This window comes from Rhinatrema bivittatum, chromosome 2 (genome assembly GCF_901001135.1).
Source record: "Rhinatrema bivittatum chromosome 2, aRhiBiv1.1, whole genome shotgun sequence".
NCBI lineage: Eukaryota > Metazoa > Chordata > Amphibia > Gymnophiona > Rhinatrematidae > Rhinatrema > Rhinatrema bivittatum.
The window spans coordinates 589,106,941-589,125,361 of record NC_042616.1 but is presented as its reverse complement, the minus strand read 5'-3'; the positions used below and the strand labels follow the sequence as shown (position 1 = coordinate 589,125,361).

Genomic DNA, 18,421 nt, shown 5'->3' with positions numbered 1-18,421 from the left:
GGAGGACTGTAGGCCTGAAAAATAAAAACTAGTATACAACAGAATTATTAAAACAATAATATAATATAACTGGTAGAATAGCATAGCGCCTCCTAGTGGAGACACCATCATTACTTTATAGATTGCAACCTGAAACAATAAATTCAATCAATAATACTCTGAGCTTAAATTCAATGTGGAATATCAGAATAGAATTTCTTATAATTATTAGAATAGGAAATTAAACACGCTGTTCAGTAATCTCAGTTCAGTATTAAAGAAGTTTGAAAGTATTAAAAAGATTAAAGACAGAGTGAGAGGAAGGGCTAGTGTAGTAATGCATTGAAGGTTGAGGGAAAAGATTTGGATCAGCAGGAGATCTGATCTGTCTCGTGCCCTCCTTTGAAAGCTGCAAGCACAGTTAAAGAAATGTATCTCAAAGTTATAAACTAGGGAGAGAAACTGCAGTACTAAGTCCAGTTTTTTCTTTTCAAAAGTTCTCCCCCCCCCCCCCCATGAGTAGCAATCAAGTTAGTAAGAGGGGGAGGAACAGTGTTTCTCAAAAGAAAAGAAACAGAGCAGAGAACTTCATTCAATGAATTAATCCTTCAGTCAATAGGAACTGAAAGGCAGCATTGTTAACAATAGATAACATCAACCAGAAACAATGACTGGCAAGGACTTGCTGATCTCTTGCAAACAGATTTTATCTTTCTCCTATAGGGAAAATTACAATAAAAATACAAGTTCTGTGTGCTGGCAATACAAGCAATTGCTATAAACTTAAATCTCAGAGAAATGGAGTCATTTTAAATGTGAACCAAATTAACTTTGCAAAAGGGAAATTTTCACTGTAATACTGCTCAAGTTTCAGTACAGTTATAACATAAGGCTCTGCATACACTTTGTGGGGGAAAATACTCTCAAAGTATGCAGATTTTCTGTAACTGAATATCAAAGACCAAGAGAAACCATTTCTTCCAAGTCTGCTGTGTCTGCTCCAGCACTAGGTGTAGTCTGGTTTGTAACAAGTCATTGTACTGTCTCATTAAATCATTTCTTTCATATTGATATTTTTTTTGCTTGTAACGCAGGAGTGCAGCTGCCTGGCCCAAGATCTTATACGCTAATTTCTTTGAAGACCTGGGGGATCTCTCTAGTAACCCTCGGGTGTAAGAGGAGTGGAATTCTGTCTCCTTGATACTTGTGCAGAGTTCTCTAAGAACACTATGGGGAAGGGCGGACCAGCTATATTCTTTCTCACCTAGTTCTTTGGTCCTTTCTGTAATGGGAGAGGCTTGAATCCCTTCCAATAATTCCTCCCTTATGAGATTTTCATTCACTTGCTCTAGGTGAAATCCCATGCTGACCGCGGCACATAAATTGTTACCGGGAGCAGCGGTTTGAGATGGTAATTTACCTGGACAAATCGGTGATGCAGAATTAATGACTGTCTCAGGCAATGGCAAATGGGGGTACAGGGAGTTGGTGGTTGGTGGGGGAAGGGCTTGTGGGTAAGGTGGAGGGAGGCTAGCTTCTCTGATTTCAGTGTATTTAATTTCCTGGGGGGGGTTTCTCTGAGGTGGACGCAGAGGAAGCCACAGGAGCCATGGTAGGTGATGGTGCCTTGTGAGTGTGTGTCCCCAGATGTTCTATTTCATATTCTGTCCCCCCTAGTTCATTGGTCTTTTCTGTGATGGGAAAGGATTGAAGTCCTTCTAATAATTTTTTTTCTGTAAGGTTCTCTTTTTGCTGTTTCTGAGGAAATTTTGTGCACAGGCCAGGTTGTGGCTTAATTGTGCTCAAGGGCTGCTTTTCTATAGAAGGTGTGGAGGTGTGAATGTGTTGTGCCATGGGTGTAGGTATGGGGAGCTGAGGATACAAAGAATTTGCTGTCTCTGAGGGAGTTTGAGGATAAGGTGGGGGAAGGGTAGGTGGATGGAGTGTATGGATGAGCAGTTTGCCTGCTTCCTTCCTATCTGCTCCTAAAGGCACATGAATTGAAGATGCTGCTTTGAGACTTTTTTTTCCTATGTGTTCTATAGCCTCTGTACATTTTTGCCAAATTAATAATTGCTTTATGGGGGCCCTTGGGGCCGTATGAAGACTGTTGCCTATTAATATCCAGTCCTGGATATTCAGAGTTCCAGCCTCTGAATACCAGGGGCAGCGGCAAGCTATTTCACTTATCAATTTTTCTAAGTCCCCTATTTTAACTTTTACTATTTTTCCTCTGGTGATGAAATAATGATTCTTGATTATTTTCTGCAGCTCTCTAGCATGAAGCCTTTGCTGTACAGTCAAATCACTTCCCATGCTCATGAATGTGGGGAACAAACTTGCTGACAAATACTTAAAAAATACTAAAAAGTACTTTTAAAATACTTATGATTGCAAATCTGCTGTACGGTGCGCACCTAAGCTATGTCCAGCCGAAATAAGCATGGAATTTATTATCACGTCCGGGATCACCAGATATTGAATATGGAGGCAAAGAAGACACATCAGGCAGGTTTCATGGCAGGCAGGAAAAGGAAAGGAAAGGACTGAGCAGTCCCAAGGGTCCTCTTTTTATTGTACATTCATACAAAGGCAGATGATGTGTCATCACATGATTGGCTCCTCTCCACATAGCAACAGACATATCACCACACTATTGGCTTGGCTCAGGGGGGGTGTACGGAGCATTTCATTGGCTGCTGAATTCTATACCTCCTGTCTTTGTCCTGCCTCTGACTAGGGAACACCCAGCCCTTCTTTCAGGCTATCAGGGTTAATTATAAGCCAGAGAAATACATGATAGTCAGGTATCCTCTCCTAGGCAGAGAGGCTTAATCACAAGTGATGCTTTTATTCAATGCAAAGGTCAGGGAGAAGGGAAGTTAGTGTTATCCCCTGATGAAATGGCTTGCTGGCAAAGCTTATAATTCCCACACAGTACAACCCCTTGTCACACGTTTTCTAAAAGGCTTGCTTCACCTCAAGCCTCCACTACGTCCTCCGGCCCCTTCTTGGGACCTCAACCTGGTTTTGGGTCGGCTCATGAAACCACCATTTGAGCCTCTCCAATCCTGTGAACTTCGATATCTTACATGGAAAGTGATTTTCCTTCTGGCAATCACTTTGGCTCGCAGAGTTAGTGAGCTACAGGCCCTAGTTACCTATCCGCCTTACACTAAACTTCTGCAGGACCGGGCGGTACTTCGTACTCACCCTAAATTCTTATCTAAGGTAGTTTGGGATTTTCATCTCAATCAATCCATTATACTACCTACCTTCTTTCCCAGGCCCCATTCCAACCCAGGAGAGCAGGCTTTGCATACCCTTAACTGCAAACGGGCTCTAGCGTTCTACCTAGACCGTACAGCTGCCCACAGGAAAAGCACTCAATTGTTCGTCTCTTTCCATCCTAACAAATTAGGGCAGCCTGTGGGTAAGCAGACTTTCTCCTCCTGGTTAGCGGACTGCATATCCTTTTGCTGTCTGCAAGCGGGCACTTCAGGACCATGTTAAAGCACACTTTGTGAGGACCATGGCGACTTCAGTAGCACACCTACGATCGATGCCGCTTCCTGACATTTGTAGGGCTGCCACCTGGAGTTCTCTCCATACTTTCACAGCCCACTATTGCTTAGACAAAGCCAGAAGACAAGATTCCATCTTCAGTCAGTCTGTCTTGCGTAACTTATTTACGAAGTGACGTACCAACACCCTTCCGCCTGCCCGGTGGGATTCAGGATGCCCTCCCCCAAATTCTACCCCAGTTGTTGTGCCTGTTGCACACCTTTGGGTACATTTGGTGCATGTCCAGACATCCTCAGCTCGGTACTCACCCATATGTGAGGACTACCATCCTGCTTGTCCTGTGAGAAAGCAAATGTTGCTTACCTGTAACAGGTGTTCTCACAGGACAGCAGGATGTTAGTCCTCACGAAACCCGCCCGCCACCCCGCGGTGTTGGGTTCGTTTTATTATTTTATTTTTCGGCACTACCTGTAGCTTTGTAACAAGACTACGGAGGGACCCCTGCTGGCTGCAGGGTTAGTGCCATGCTGGGCATGCCCAGTAGGGGCCAGTCAAAGTTCTAGAAACTTTGACAAAAGTGTTCCGTGATTGGGCTCCATCCTGTGATGTCACCCTTATGTGAGGACTAACATCCTGCTGTCCTGTGAGAACACCTGTTATAGCTAAGCAACATTTTGCTTTTCTGAGAAGAGGAGATTAGATCCCATATCAGTTATGCCCTCTGCGCAGAAATCACTGTCCACACCACTGCTCTCATCTCAAGGATTAATGGGTGACTAGCTCATCACCAGCGCCACAGTGGTTTAAAGATCTGAAGGTCACCTCAACACCACAAAGAAAACCAGTGCTGAAGTCTACGGTGCTAAAAACTTTCCCACCCTCAATGCCAGAAGTTTCATCTGTTGCGTTCGTGCCTCTTTTCGCCCCTCGCTCCACCCTCTTTACCTTGGGAGTGACTCCCTTCAACTCTGATGGACAGATGCAGCCATGGCTTCTCTCTGCCTCTTGGTCCCGGTGTCCCCGGGCTGGCTTGATGCTATGGATCCACCATGTTCCTGATGACGTAAGGGCGTGCGCGCTCCAGACTTGTACCAGCAAGAGCGCGAACCTCGGAGACATCCCCCCGTAGTGACATCATCCATTTGCACTTTAAAAGGTCTTTGTTTGCTAACCTCTAACGAGTTAGCAAGGAACTCCAACAGGACTTGCTTCGGCAGTCCACGATACTTGCAACAACGATCCGAGTCAGCCAGGGGAATCCTTCCCCACTGCTCGGCCTTTTCAAACTTACCAGGAGAACCCGCTCCGCGGGGGCTCCACGCTCTCTTCTTGATTTCAGATTGCCGGAATACTCAGAAGACTCCTCATTGCCTGGAAGCGATCGCGGACGTGAACACAGTCAGTTCTATTGTACATAGGAATCGGTACTGACTCCACGAGGGCCCATGTTCCTAGAATCCCTTACAGACTCTCTTCTGCTCTAGAAGCCATTTCATATACAACTATTGTGAGTTCTTATTATAGACCCTGGGTTGTATACCATTCAGTCCAGGTGAGATAGTATAGTCCTGATAGCTACTGTAGATATATCAGCCTCCACAATAAATGTTTGGTGTGGGTCTGAGTGTACCATTATTGGGGCTGTTGTAAAGGCCTTCTTCAGATGATCAAAAGACAGTTGCTGCTGTTGGGTCCATATAAAAGAAGTCATTTTAAGGACTTCTGTTAGTGAAGCTAACAATTTGGAGAAAACATGGATAAAATGGCAATAAAAGTTTGCAAACCCTAGGAAGTATTGTATTTCCTTAAAATTTTTCAGAACAGGCCATTGGGTCACTGTGTTGACCTTACTAGAGTCTATCTATATTCCTTCAGGAGAGATTGTGTCCCAGCATTTCCATCAATTGTTTGTCAAATTCACATTTCTCGAGCATGACAATTTATTTCAAGAGACAGTCCAAGTCCTGAAAGACCCACTGATCATGTGCCACCTGATCTTCAGAAAATATCAAAATGTCATCCAGGCATATAACTATACTGTGATACAGGATATTATAAAATATTTCATTCAACGGGTTTTGAAAAGTAATGGTGTTTTGGTCCAGATGACATCACCAGTTATTCAAAATAGCCATATCACATTCAAAAAGCCTTATTTCTTTCATCTCCTTAACTGTTTCAGATAATATTATAAGGTCTGTTCCTAAGCATTTAGCCAGCTAACTCAGAATAAATATTTGGGCACCTATCCAGCTAAATTTTAGCCAGCTAATGAGTTAGGGGACTAGAATTTAGCCGGGTAAGTTTGGGGGGGGGGGGGGGGATTAGTGGCATAACTGGGAGGAGCTGAGTTAATTGGCTAAGTTAAACAGCTAATTTCAATATTCAGAGTTAGCTGGATGACTTAGACAACCAAGTTTGGTTGGGCCAAAAAGCTGTTCTAAAGTTTGACGACTATAGTTAGTCAGCTAACTTTAAGATAGCCAGCTATATTCAATAGATGACATACCGCTGCTACACTATTGAATATACCTCCCGAGTTAGCTGGATAAATTTATCTGGCTAATTTTGCTATCCAGATTTTGTTTTAATATGGACCTCTGAAAGTTCCCCTCAAATTAAGCTTAGTAAATATTTAGGCTGCAGATGATGCAAAATGATTCAAAGTTATTAAAACACAAACTGATTGTGAGGAGGTCACTGGGAGACAGGGCATCTAAGTGGCAGAATAAATTTAATGTGGACGAGTACAAAATAAGAACATAAGGACATGCCATACTGGGTCAGACCAAGGGTCCATCAAGCCCAGCATCCTGTTTCCAACAGTGGCCAATCCAGGCCACAAGAACCTGGCAAGTACCCAAAAACTAAGTCTATTCCATGTTACCATTGCTAATGGCAGTGGCTATTCTCTAAGTGAACTTAATAGCAGGTAATTGACTTTTCCTCCAAGAACTTATCCAATCCTTTTTTAAACACAGCTATACTAACTGCACTAACCACATCCTCTGGCAACATATTCCAGAGTGTATTTGTGTGTTGAGTAAAAAAGAACTTTCTCCGATTAGTTTTAAATGTGCCACATGCTAACTTCATGGAGTGCCCCCTAGTCTTTCTATTATCCAAAAGAGTAAATAACCAATTCACATTCAACCGATGCAAACAAGGGAAAAAACCCTAAATATAGATACAAAATGCTGGGTTCCATATTAGGAGTCTCCATCCAGGTAAAGGATTTTGCAGTCATTGTGGACAATAAGTTAAAATTCTCAGCTCAGTGTGCAGTGGCAGTCAAAAAAAGCAAATAGAATGTTAGGAAATGATTGAAAAGAAATGGAGAATAAAACAGAAAATATCATAATACCTTTGTATCAATCCATGATTTCACTGAATCTTGAATATTGTGTGGAAATTTGGTGACCTTATTACATAGCTAAAGAACTAGAAAAGATACAGAGAAGGGCAACAAAAATAATAAAGGGGTTGGAATGAAGAATGGTTAAATAGGTTAGCACTCTTTAGCTAGGAGAATATATGACTAATTGAGGATGATAGAAGTTTATAAAAGAATGAGTGGTGAGTAATAGGTAAATAAGAAACAGTTATTTCTCCCAGGAGAAACAGGATCGTAGTTCTCACAGATGGGTGACATCAGATGGAGCCCGGCACAGAAAACTGTCCCCACAGCCATGCAGGGTCCCCCTTCAGTCTCCTTTTCTCCGCGGTGCTGTTGCCTCACGGTTGTTGGAGCTCCTCAGCTATTTTTTCCTCACTGAAGAAATTTCAGATTTTTCATGGTACTTCCTGCTCCGGGGTCCCCCCTTCTTCCAATCTGTTCCTCCGGTGTTCAGTAGGTACATTTTTTCACGTTGTTGCGGTCAGTTCCTGAGCGTCTTCCCCTTTCAAGCCACCGACCGCATGCTGTCTTTTTTTCAGTGGCGACTGGCTTTCGGAAGTGCCCCCAGTGCCCGAGGACTATGTCCATTATGGACCCGCACGACGACCGTGTCTTCTGCCTGGGGCATTCCCATGATGTACTTCGGTGTCCCAGTTGTGTTCAGATGACCCCCTAAAGGCCAGCGAGCCCGCCTGGACAAGATGGAGCACTTGTTCGGTTCCCGGCAATCAGCTCCATCGACTCCAGTCTCGAGGACGTCAAGTTAAGGGGATCGATCGGACTCCAGCCACTCACCCTCTGTTCTCCACTAAGATGAAAAAGGTGGAGAGGATAGCCCCTCACAGGCATCGGGCCATTTCAAGGTCTCAGGATCGTCTTCCTCTGCGCCGGAGAAAAGACCAAGCGAGCACCGAAGGAAACACTGACACCGGCACCGATGGTCATGGCGACATGGTGCCGGCACCGGCTCTGACTGAGACCTCTCTGAAGCAGCCCTGGGGTGAGGAGGTCTCGCCCTCCTCCAGACCTGGGAGCCCAGGGTATTCCCCACCGATCTCGGTGTCAGGTACCGAACCTCCACGGACCCCCATAGTGGCCCCTGTAATGCCTCGCCTGCCTTCACCTCCTGCATCGGTGCTTACTACGCCCACATTTCGGGAGGAGCTAGACCGCGTGGTCCAGCAGGCAGTGCTCAGTGGCCTCCAGCAGCCACTGACGCTGGCTCCCATACCGGCACTGGAACCGGCACCCTCGATTTTGGTGGAGAGATCCTGTGCACCGCCGCCAGCCAGGCCAGCAAAGCTAAAGAGTGGAGAAACCTTGCGCACCACCGCCAGAGGCCAGGCGGCGGCGGCTGAAGAGTGGAGAGACTCTGTGCACTACCGGAGTCCAGGCCAGCGGTGGCTGATAAGCGGAGGCCAGGCTTATTGGGCCAAATAATGAGAAGAGCCTCCATGTGAGCTTGCGTGTATATGAGTGGCATCTTTGTGTGCCTGTGGTAGAGTGGGTGTGTGAGTGAGAGCTTGTGTGTGTAGTACAATGGTTGCATGAGTGGCAACTTTGTGTGTGTGTGTGTGGTAGAATGGGTGCATGAGTGGCAGATTTGTGTGTGTGTGATAGAATGGGTGCGTGAGTGGCAGCTTTGTGTGTGTGTGGTAGAATGGGTGCGTGAGTGGCAGCTTTGTGTGTGCGTGGTAGAATGGGTGCCTGGGTGCGTGAGTGGCAGCTTTGTGTGTGTGTGGTAGAATGGATGCCTGGGTGCATGAGTGGCAGCTTTGTGTGTGTGTGTGTGGTAGAATGGGTGCCTGGGTGCGTGAGTGGCAGATTTGTGTGTGTGTGATAGAATGGGTGCGTGAGTGGCAGCTTTGTGTGTGTGTGGTAGAATGGGTGCGTGAGTGGCAGCTTTGTGTGTGCGTGGTAGAATGGGTGCCTGGGTGCGTGAGTGGCAGCTTTGTGTGTGTGTGGTAGAATGGATGCCTGGGTGCATGAGTGGCAGCTTTGTGTGTGTGTGTGGTAGAATGGGTGCCTGGGTGCGTGAGTGGCAGCTTTGTGTGTGTTTGTAGTAGAATGGCTGCATGAATGCGTGAGTGGCAGCTTTGTATATGGTGCCTGGGTGCGTGAGTGGCAGCTTTGTGGGTTGTGGTAGAATGGGAGCAAGAGCATTTGTGTGTGATTGAGAGCTTGTATGTAAGTGAGAGAGCATGTGTGTGATTGAGATAGAAACTGGTCAGAGGTGATGTGTTTCTGTGAGAGAGAGACAGACTAGTCAGGAAGATGACTGGTGCGTGTGTGTATGTGAGACAGCGACTGGGCAGGGAGGTGACTGGTGTCTGTGTGAGAGAGACAAAGACTGGTCAGGGAGGTGACTGGTTTCTGTGTGAGAGACAGAGACTGGTCAGCGAGGTGACTAGTGTGTGTGAGAGACACAGAGACTGATCAGCAAAGTGATTGGTGTGTGTGAGAGTCAAAGACTGGGCTGGGAGGTGACTGGTGTGTGTGTGTGTGAAGAAGAGAGTCTAGTTAGGGAGATTACTGGCCTGTGTGGGACAGAGACTGTGTGTGAGTGACTGGTTGTGGGCCCTAAGGAAGAGGACTGTGAGGACAGAGCTTCAGCAGCCACTGAAAAGCAGGTTGTTAAAACAAACAAAAAAACACACTTTGAAATGTCTGTATGCCAATGCCAGAAGTCTAAGAAGTAAGATGGGAGAGTTAGAATATATAGCAGCAAATGATGAGATTGACATAATTGGCATCACAGAGACTTGGTGGAAGGAGGATAACCAATGGGACAGTGCTATATCAGGGTACAAATAATATCGCAATGATAGGGAGGATCAACTTGGTGGGGGGTGTGGCACTTTATGTCCGGGAGGGTATAGAGTCCAACAGGATAAAGATCATACAAGAGACTAAATGCTCAGTAGAATCTATATTTATTTATTTATTTATTTAGGGTTTTTTTATACTGACATTCATCTGGGATATCATATCGATTTACAATAAACGTTAAATTGCACATGATATGCGCTTGACAAATAACAAGAGAACAGGTACATATGAAACAATTAACAGGGTACATGCCAAAATGTCTAAGTGAATTAAGTGGGAGACAGTGTAGTTGAATATAAAGGTAACTTATGTACAGGGTAGAAGGGTTATTTACAATCAAATTACAATGCTATTCGAAATGTGGATATCTTGAAGGGGAGAAGGGTGTGTGGATATCTTGAAAGAGAGAAGCCGAGGAAGCGTGATGAGAATGTATAGGGTGTAGGATTAGGTGTACGCTTGTGCGAACAACCATGTCTTTAGATTTTTTTTTTGAATGTTTTTAAGCAGTCTTCCTGGCGAAGGTCTGCAGGCATTTTATTTCATAGGGCAGGGCCAGCTATGGAGAGAGCACGTGCTCTAGTAGATGCCAGGTTGTTGTTTCTAGGGGAGGGTGTGCGAATGGAAGCAAGATATTGGTTCCTGGTTGGTTTAGAGGGTTGGTGGATTACTAGTGAATCATTGAACCAGTTCATTTCAGGGTTGTGAAGAGCCTTGTGTATGATGGAAAGAGTTTTGTACTGGATTCAGGATGCGATGTGGAGCCAGTGCAGTTCAAGTACGGGTGAATTGTGTTCGTCTCTGCGTGTGTTGGTAAGTATCCGTGCAGCTGTGTTTTGTAGAATTTGTAGAGGGTGTGTGACGTTTTTGGGAAGGCTAGGAGAAGTGAGTTAAAATAATCAATTTTAGAAAATTTAGTAGTTTGTAGTACTGTACGAAAGTCTGGTTGGTGGAGTAAAGGTTTCAGTTTCTTTAGGGTGTGTAGTTTAAAGAAGCATTCTTTCAGGGTGGTGTTAATGAATTTCTTGAGGTTGATTTGGCTGTCTAGCATGGCACCTAGATCTCGTACTTGTTGGGAGAATGGGATTGGTAGAAGTGAGGGGAGGTTAGTAGGCTGATTTTGTGGGGAGATAAGCATTGTCTCAGTTTTCGCCGTGTTAAGAGCAAGGTGAATGTTGGATATGAGTTGGTTAATAGCTAGAAGGGTTGATTCCCAGATGTTCATAGCTTTAGTCAGTGTGTCAGATATTGGGATAATAATCTGAACATCATCTGCATAAATATAGTGGGGAAGCTTGAGGTCGGATAGGAGATGACAGAGCGGTAGGAGGTAAATGTTGAAAAGGGTGGAGGATAGCGAGGAGCCTTATGGGACTCCTTGGACAAGGGGTATAGGTTTGGACTCGTGGTTTCCAATTTTGACTTTGTAGTTTCAATTACTGAGAGATGATTTCAACCAATTATGAGCAGCACCTGTGATTCCAATTTCATGAAGTCGTTGCAGGAGGATATCATGGCTGATTGTGTCAAATGCTGATGATATGTCTAAGAAGGCTAGGATATATGACTGTCCTTTATCTAGGTCTTTAATGAGTCAGTCTGACAAGGACAGAAGGAGGGTTTTGGTACTATGGAATTTTCGAAATCCGTACTGAAATGGAGAGAGTAGGTGTGAGTCATCTAAGTATTCAGTGAGTTGCTTATTGATCGCTTTTTCAAGTATTTTTGAGATGAAGGGGAGATGGTGCGACAGTTGGATGGGTCGGTGGGGTCAAGCTTGGGTTTCTTTAGTATTGGCTTGACTATTGCTTGTTTGAGGGGGTTGGGCACTAGGCCTGAGGAGATAGGCATTTATAATGCTGGCTATGGGCTGAGCTATTATGTTGGGTATGGAGAGTAGGTGCTTGGTGGGGATTGTGTCAGAGGGGTGGGAGGATGATCTGGATTTCTTAAGGAATGATTCAATTTCCAGAGCAGTTGTATATTCTAAGGTGGTCAGGCCTTTGGGGGAGAGGGGGTTGGGCTGGGCTGTGGGGGCTTCTTGTGGGTTTTGAATGGTTGCAGAGGAGGAAGGGAAAAGTATAAGCAGTTTGTTGACTTTGTCTTGGAAGAAAAGTGCAAGTTCCTTGCACTTAGTTTTGGCTACATCCTCAGGAATAACTGTCTGTGTTGATTTGGTTAATGAGGCAACGTAATCATAGAGGGCTCGCGGGTTGTATTGGAATTGGTGTATTCTGGAGGCGTAGAAGTCCCTTTTGGTTTTATTTAATCTATCCCTGTACCAGTGAAGTGAGGATTTGAATCGGCAAGAAGTGTGGGGGAGGGATCTTTGCACCAGGACTTTTCAGTTTTTTTGAGGTTATGTTTCATGTCTTTTAGCTCTTGTATGTACCAGGGTTTCTTATTGTCTTGTGGGTTTATATGCCTAGATTGCAAAGGGCAGATCTTGTTGGCCACAATATTCGTAATGTTGTGCCATGATGATTGGGCAGTGTCTGGATCTGATAGATTGAGGTGTCTTAGCATGTCGGAGAGGGCCAGGATGAGGTCGTCTCTGTTGCATGTTTTTCTGTAGTGTATGGTGTTGCTTGAGGTGAGATGATTAGGATTAGTGGGGTTCCTTATAGAACAAGATGTTTTTTATTTTTTTATTTTTTTTTTTATTTATGCAATTTTTAGATATACTACATCATATATCAAAAGAAATAAAGAATCCAAACTTTAACATCATTAATTAGAAATATATACAAGTAATTATTCCAACAGATCTCTTAATATCAGGTAATATTGGACCAAGATTTTAAGCATTTATAGAGCTCATCACTTATTAATCGAAAAAAACCCAAAAAACTGGAAAGAAACCATACACATAGAACTCTACCCCTACAAATTTAATACAGCAATTCAAGTCTTCCCATCTAGAAAGTCCCTTAATTGTTCAGGTTCTAGGAAAATATATTTAGCCTCTTGATACTTCAAAAGACATTTACAGGGATATCTTAATATCATACTGGCTCCTCGATTAATCATTTCACTTCTCATGTGGAGAAATTTCCTCCTTCGCTCTTGAGTGCTTCGGACTAAGTCCAGATATATTCAGATACTTTGCCCATAGTATTGTACAGATCTATTTCTAAAGAAGAATTTTAAAACAAGATTTCTATCCTGTTCAAAGACAAAGGACGCCAGCAATGTCCCTCTTGATTTAATTTCAGAATGTATAGTTAACTCAATCAAGTCAGAGACATTCATAGACGTTTGTTCAGATGTTTCCGCAGGTTCTGCCGATGTCATTGGCTTCTTTGAATCAAAAAACACTTTAGTAATAACTGGAATAATGTCTTTTGGAATTTTTAAACAAACCTCCATGTACTCTTTAAACATGTCCAGAAGTGACTTTTTTTAAGAAAGGAAAATTGACTATTCGCAAATTTAAATAGCTCAATGAATTCTCAATATTTTCAAATCTCCTTTCTGAAATACCTTCGGTTTTAATCAAATTACCCTGAACCTTTTCAATTATTGCAACTTTTTCTTCTAGTTTTCCTCTTTTCTCTTGATGTTCACTTGTAGCCTTTTCAACCTTCAACCCTCTTTTATTAAGCTCCAGAAATGCTTGTGTAAGTGTTGCAACTGCTAATTCAATAGAAGTCATAACATTCCACAAAGAGTCTAGGGTAACAACTGGTGGTTTCTGCAATGAAAATGCCATTTTAGGTTGTAACTGTACCAAATCCTGAAGTGCTGTAGTCTCCTCGTTGTTCCTTGCCAGACTGGCTGATTGGGGGTTCGGTGTGGAGGTGACCACATCTCCCGTCGCTCTTCCAACTTCTCCAGGCGTCGACCCTCCGTCGTCCTCGTCCGTTTCAGGATGCAGTGATTCTCTCCTCTCTGGGAGAGCTCGTGATGTTTCCCTCTGCTCCTCCCCTAAACGAACTTTCGGCGGTGTCGGCGTCTCAGGTGCCCCCAGGCTCAGCGATATCTCATCGGCCATGGACAGCGATCTGAGCTCCTGTATCACCATCCCTGCAGCCCTCGCCTCCTGCATCCTCGGGGGGTAAGACTGAAGAATCTTTCGATCCTTGGCTGTTGTAATCCTTCTTCCTTGGAAAGAATATTTTCTTTAAGTCGAGCCTTACGCTTCGTATGTGGCATGATTAGAAGGTAATTCAAATTAAGGCAATAGCAAAAAGTAAAAGGACCTTAAGCCAAGGATTTGAGCGATCCTTTCTCATGTCCTATGTGTCGGCCATCTTGGTCCGGTGGCCTTGATGGACCCTGAGAACAAGATGTTTTAATGAGGTAATGGTCTGACCAGGGGACTGGCATGTATGTGGGAGGGTCTGTTTGTATCTGAGAATTGGAGAAAATGAGGTCTAGGGAATGACCCGCTTTGTGGGTAGGTGGGTTGATGTTCTGTTTGAGGCCTAGTGCGGTTAATGAATCGAGTATAATGTTGCATGAGGGGGTTGAGGTGTGCTGTCAACATGAAGGTTCTTGTCACCAAGAATGATTGCTGGGGTGTCAATGGATATGTTTTTTGCAATATATTCTATAAAGGAGGATGGGTTCTTGTCAAGGGTTCCTGGGGGGCGTAGACTAGACAGATTTGTAGTGTTGGAGATTTAAAGAGGCCAATTTCAAGTTTGGTTGCAGGAGTGGTAGATTGGTGTATCATGTTAAGCTCCTTTTTTACAACTAGTAGGATACCTCCTCCTTTTTTTTTGGGTCTTGGGATTGAGAAAATAACCAACTCCCCACCAACTCTTACGATAAGTAGTACGCTGTCAGTTTCCTTGAGCTAGGTTTCGGTAATAGCACATATGTCAGGGTTTTTATCGATGAGCAGGACGTTAAGGATGGGAGTTTTTTTTATTTAGTGATTGTGCGTTAAATAGGATGAGTGAAAGGGTGGCCATGCCGAAGATTTGGGTGATGGGGGGGAGATCATGGTAGGTAGGATGGGTTTAAGGAATGATCGGTGGCGTAGGTGGGGGGTTGGGGGTGGCTTGTGTTTATTGTGTTTGAGTGTATGGATGTTGTGCAGTTGCATTTTGGAGGAGAGGGTGTAGAAGGGGGTAGGAGAGGTTGGGCTACTGAAGATGATTACTGCTGCCGGAGAGGGAGTGGATAGGGGTATCAAAGGGACTCTTGGAGAACAGGTATAGTAAAAAGAAGAAGAGGCAGCACGAAGGGGCAGGCCCCTTAGTCGTGCTCCTTCAACGCGCGGAGCCTACAGCTCACCACAGGGCCTTTTAATTGGATCCCTCGTAGGCCTCAATCGCCGGTCTCGTGGGCCTCGCTCCGCGCTCCGGGTATCATTTCAGAGATTTGAATGTACCTCTGGTTCCCCCCCGACGCAGCCTAGCGAAACACGGGACCGTGTTGGGGTACCAAGTTAAAGTATTATTTGGAATTCATGGAGTTGCCTGTTTGAATTATATATATTCTTGATGTTCTGAAGATATCCAATTCAAGTACACCATAGAAATTGATGGTGATTAAATATTTATCCTGCACCAGTGTACTGTGAGATTTCAGTTACCCCAATATTGACTGGGTAAATGTAACATCAGGACTTGCTAGAGACATAAAGTTCCTGGATGTAATAAATGATTGCTTCATGGAGCAATTGGTTCAGGAACCAACAAGAGAGGGAGCTAATTTAGATTTAATTCTTAGTGGAACGCAGGATTTGGTGAGCCAGGTAACTGTGGTGGGGCCACTTGGCAACAGTGATCATAACATGATCAAATTTAAACTAATAACTGGAAGGGGGACAATAAGTACATTTGCAGCTCTAACACTAAACTTTCAAAAGGGAAACTTTGATAAAATGAGGAAAATAGAAAAAAACTGAAAGGTGCAGCTGCAAAGGTTAAAAGTGTTCAACAGGTTTGGACATTGTTTAAAAATACAATCCTAGAGGCGCAGTCCATATGTATTCCACACATTAAGAAAGGTGGAAAGAAGGCAAACCATTACCGGCATGGTTAAAAGGTGAGGTGAAAGAGGCTATTTTAGCCAAAAAAAATCCTTCAAAAATTGGCAGAAGGATCCATCTGAAGAAAATAGGATAAAACATTAGCATTGTCAAGTTAAGTGTAAAACATTGATAAGACAGGCGAAGAGAGAATTTGAAATGAAGTTGGCCATAGAGGCAAAAACTCATAATAAAAATTTTTAAAAATATATCTGAAGCAAGAAACCTGTGAGGGAGTCGGTTGGACCATTAGATGACCGAGGGGTTAAAGGGGCTCTTAGGGAAGATAAGGCCATTGCAGAACGACTAAATGAATTATTTGCTTTCGTGTTTACTAATGAGGATGTTGGGGAGTTACCAGTTCCGAAGATGGTTTTCAGGGGTGATGAGTCAGATGAACTGAAGGAAATCACTGTGAACCTGGAAGATGTAGTTGGCCAGATTGACAAATTAAAGAGTAGCAAATCACCTGGACCGGATGGTATGCATCCTAGGGTACTAAAGGAACTAAAAAATGAAATTTCTGATCTATTAGTTAAAATTTGTAACCTATCATTAAAATCATCCATTGTACCTGAAGACTGGAGGGTGGCCAATGTAACCCCAATATTTAAAAAAGGCTCCAGGGGCGATCCGGGTAACTATAGACCAGTGAGCCTGACTTCAGTGCCGGGAAAAATAGTGGAAACTATTCTCAAGATCAAAATCGTAGAGCATATAGAAAGACATGGTTTAATGAAACAGTCAACATGGATTTACCCAAGGGAAGTCTTGCCTAACAAATCTGCTTCATTTTTTTGAAGGGGTTAATAAACATGTGGATAAAGGTGAACCGGTAGATGTAGTGTATTTGGAGTTTCAGAAGGCGTTTGACAAAGTCCCTCTTGAGAGGCTTCTACGAAAACTAAAAAAGTCATGGGATAGGAGGTGATGTCCTTTCGTGGATTACAAACTGGTTAAAAGACAGGAAACAAAGTAGGATTAAATGGTCAATTTTCTCAGTGGAAAAGGGTAAACAGTGGAGTGCCTCAGGGATCTGTACTTGGACAGGTGCTTTTCAATGTGTATATATAAATGATCTAGAAAGGAATAAGACGAGTGAGGTTATCAGATTTGCGGATGATACAAAATTATTCTGAGTAGTTATATCACAAATGGACTGTGATACCTTACAGGAGGACCTTGCAAGACTGGAAGATTGGGCATCCAAATGGCAGATGAAATTTAATGTGGACAAGTGCAAGGTGTTGCATATAGGGAAAAATAACCCTTGCTGTAGTTGCACGATGTTAGGTTCCATATTAGGAGCTACCACCCAGGAAAAAAATCTAGGCATCATAGTGGATAATACTTTAAAATCGTCAGCTCAGTGTGCTGCAGCAGTCAAAAAAGCAAACAGAATGTTAGGAATTATTAGGAAGGGAATGGTTAATAAAACGGAAAATGTTATAATGCCTCTATATCGCTCCATGGTGAGACCGTACCTTGAATACTGTGTACAATTCTGGTTGCCGCATCTCAAAAAAGAAATAGTTGCAATGGAGAAGGTACAGAGAAGGGCAACCAAAATGATAAAGGGGATGGAACAGCTCCCCTATGAGGAAAGGCTGAGGAGGTTAAGGTTGTTCAGCTTGGAGAAGAGACGGCTGAGGGTGGATATGATAGAGGTCTTTAAGATCATTAGAGGTCTTGAACGAGTAGATGTGAATCGGTTATTTACACTTTCGAATAATTGGACTAGGGGGCATTCCATGAAGTAGCACATTTAAGACTAATTGGAGAAAATTCTTTTTCACTCAATGCACAATAAAGCCAGAGGATGTGGTTAGTGCAGTTAGTGTAGCTGGATTCAAAAAAGGATTGGATAAGTTAATTGATTCAGTGGCATGGGATCTTCTTAGTGTTTGGGTAATTGCCAGGTTCTTGTGGCCTGGTTTGGCCGCTGTTGGAAACAGGATGCTGAGCTTGATGGACCCTTGATCTGACCCAGCATGGCAATTTCTTATGTTCTTATTTTGGTTTTCCATTCCAGTTTGTCTCCATATTTATAATTTGTGGTCTTTCTATACTTGGTGAAGGTCACTTTTGGGTGTGTGACCGAGGTGAGGTATTTTATTAGCATGAAGGCATTTGTATCAATCTTCTTTGTTGTGTTTTCTCAATAGGACATGCATTAGTGATAAATTACTATCTTTTCATAAGGAGGACTATTGTGCCTGCCAGTAAAGAGAGTTCATTTTGCTTTTACTGAGATGTCATCAAAACCAGAATATCTTTTTTTTGTATGGTGAGTTGTACGGTAATGCCATAGTTCTGCTCTGCACTCATTGTTGGGGGTCGAGGGGGTTCCTGAGGATGCAGAATATATATTTACATTTTGCTCCGTGACAGTCACATGTTCAGTGTGTCACGCATGTGAGAGCCATCTGTCAGGTGTGTCCTGGCCGAAAAAAGGTTGAGAACCACTGCCATAGAAGATATATGCAAGACTGCATCCTGGTCTTCTATCCTTTCCTTCACTTTTCCTTACTGCCTAAAAATGCTTCATGTCAAGACAGCGTTTTTGGCCTAGCATTTCACAAAAGCTTATTTAATTCATTCCTTTAACTGTTTCTACAGTCTCTAACAAAACATGAGTTGTATGTTCCACTGCTGATATGTTCCACTGGTATGGCCGATTCATCCTGCCTGTCAACGAGTTCTATGTA

General features: G+C 43.5%; 1 protein-coding gene across 1 annotated transcript in view; it reads left to right on the top strand.

The window, feature by feature from the left end:
* SMCHD1 (structural maintenance of chromosomes flexible hinge domain containing 1) overlaps nt 1-18,421 on the top strand; it is a 1,156,633-nt gene that overhangs the window by 918,654 nt on the left and 219,558 nt on the right.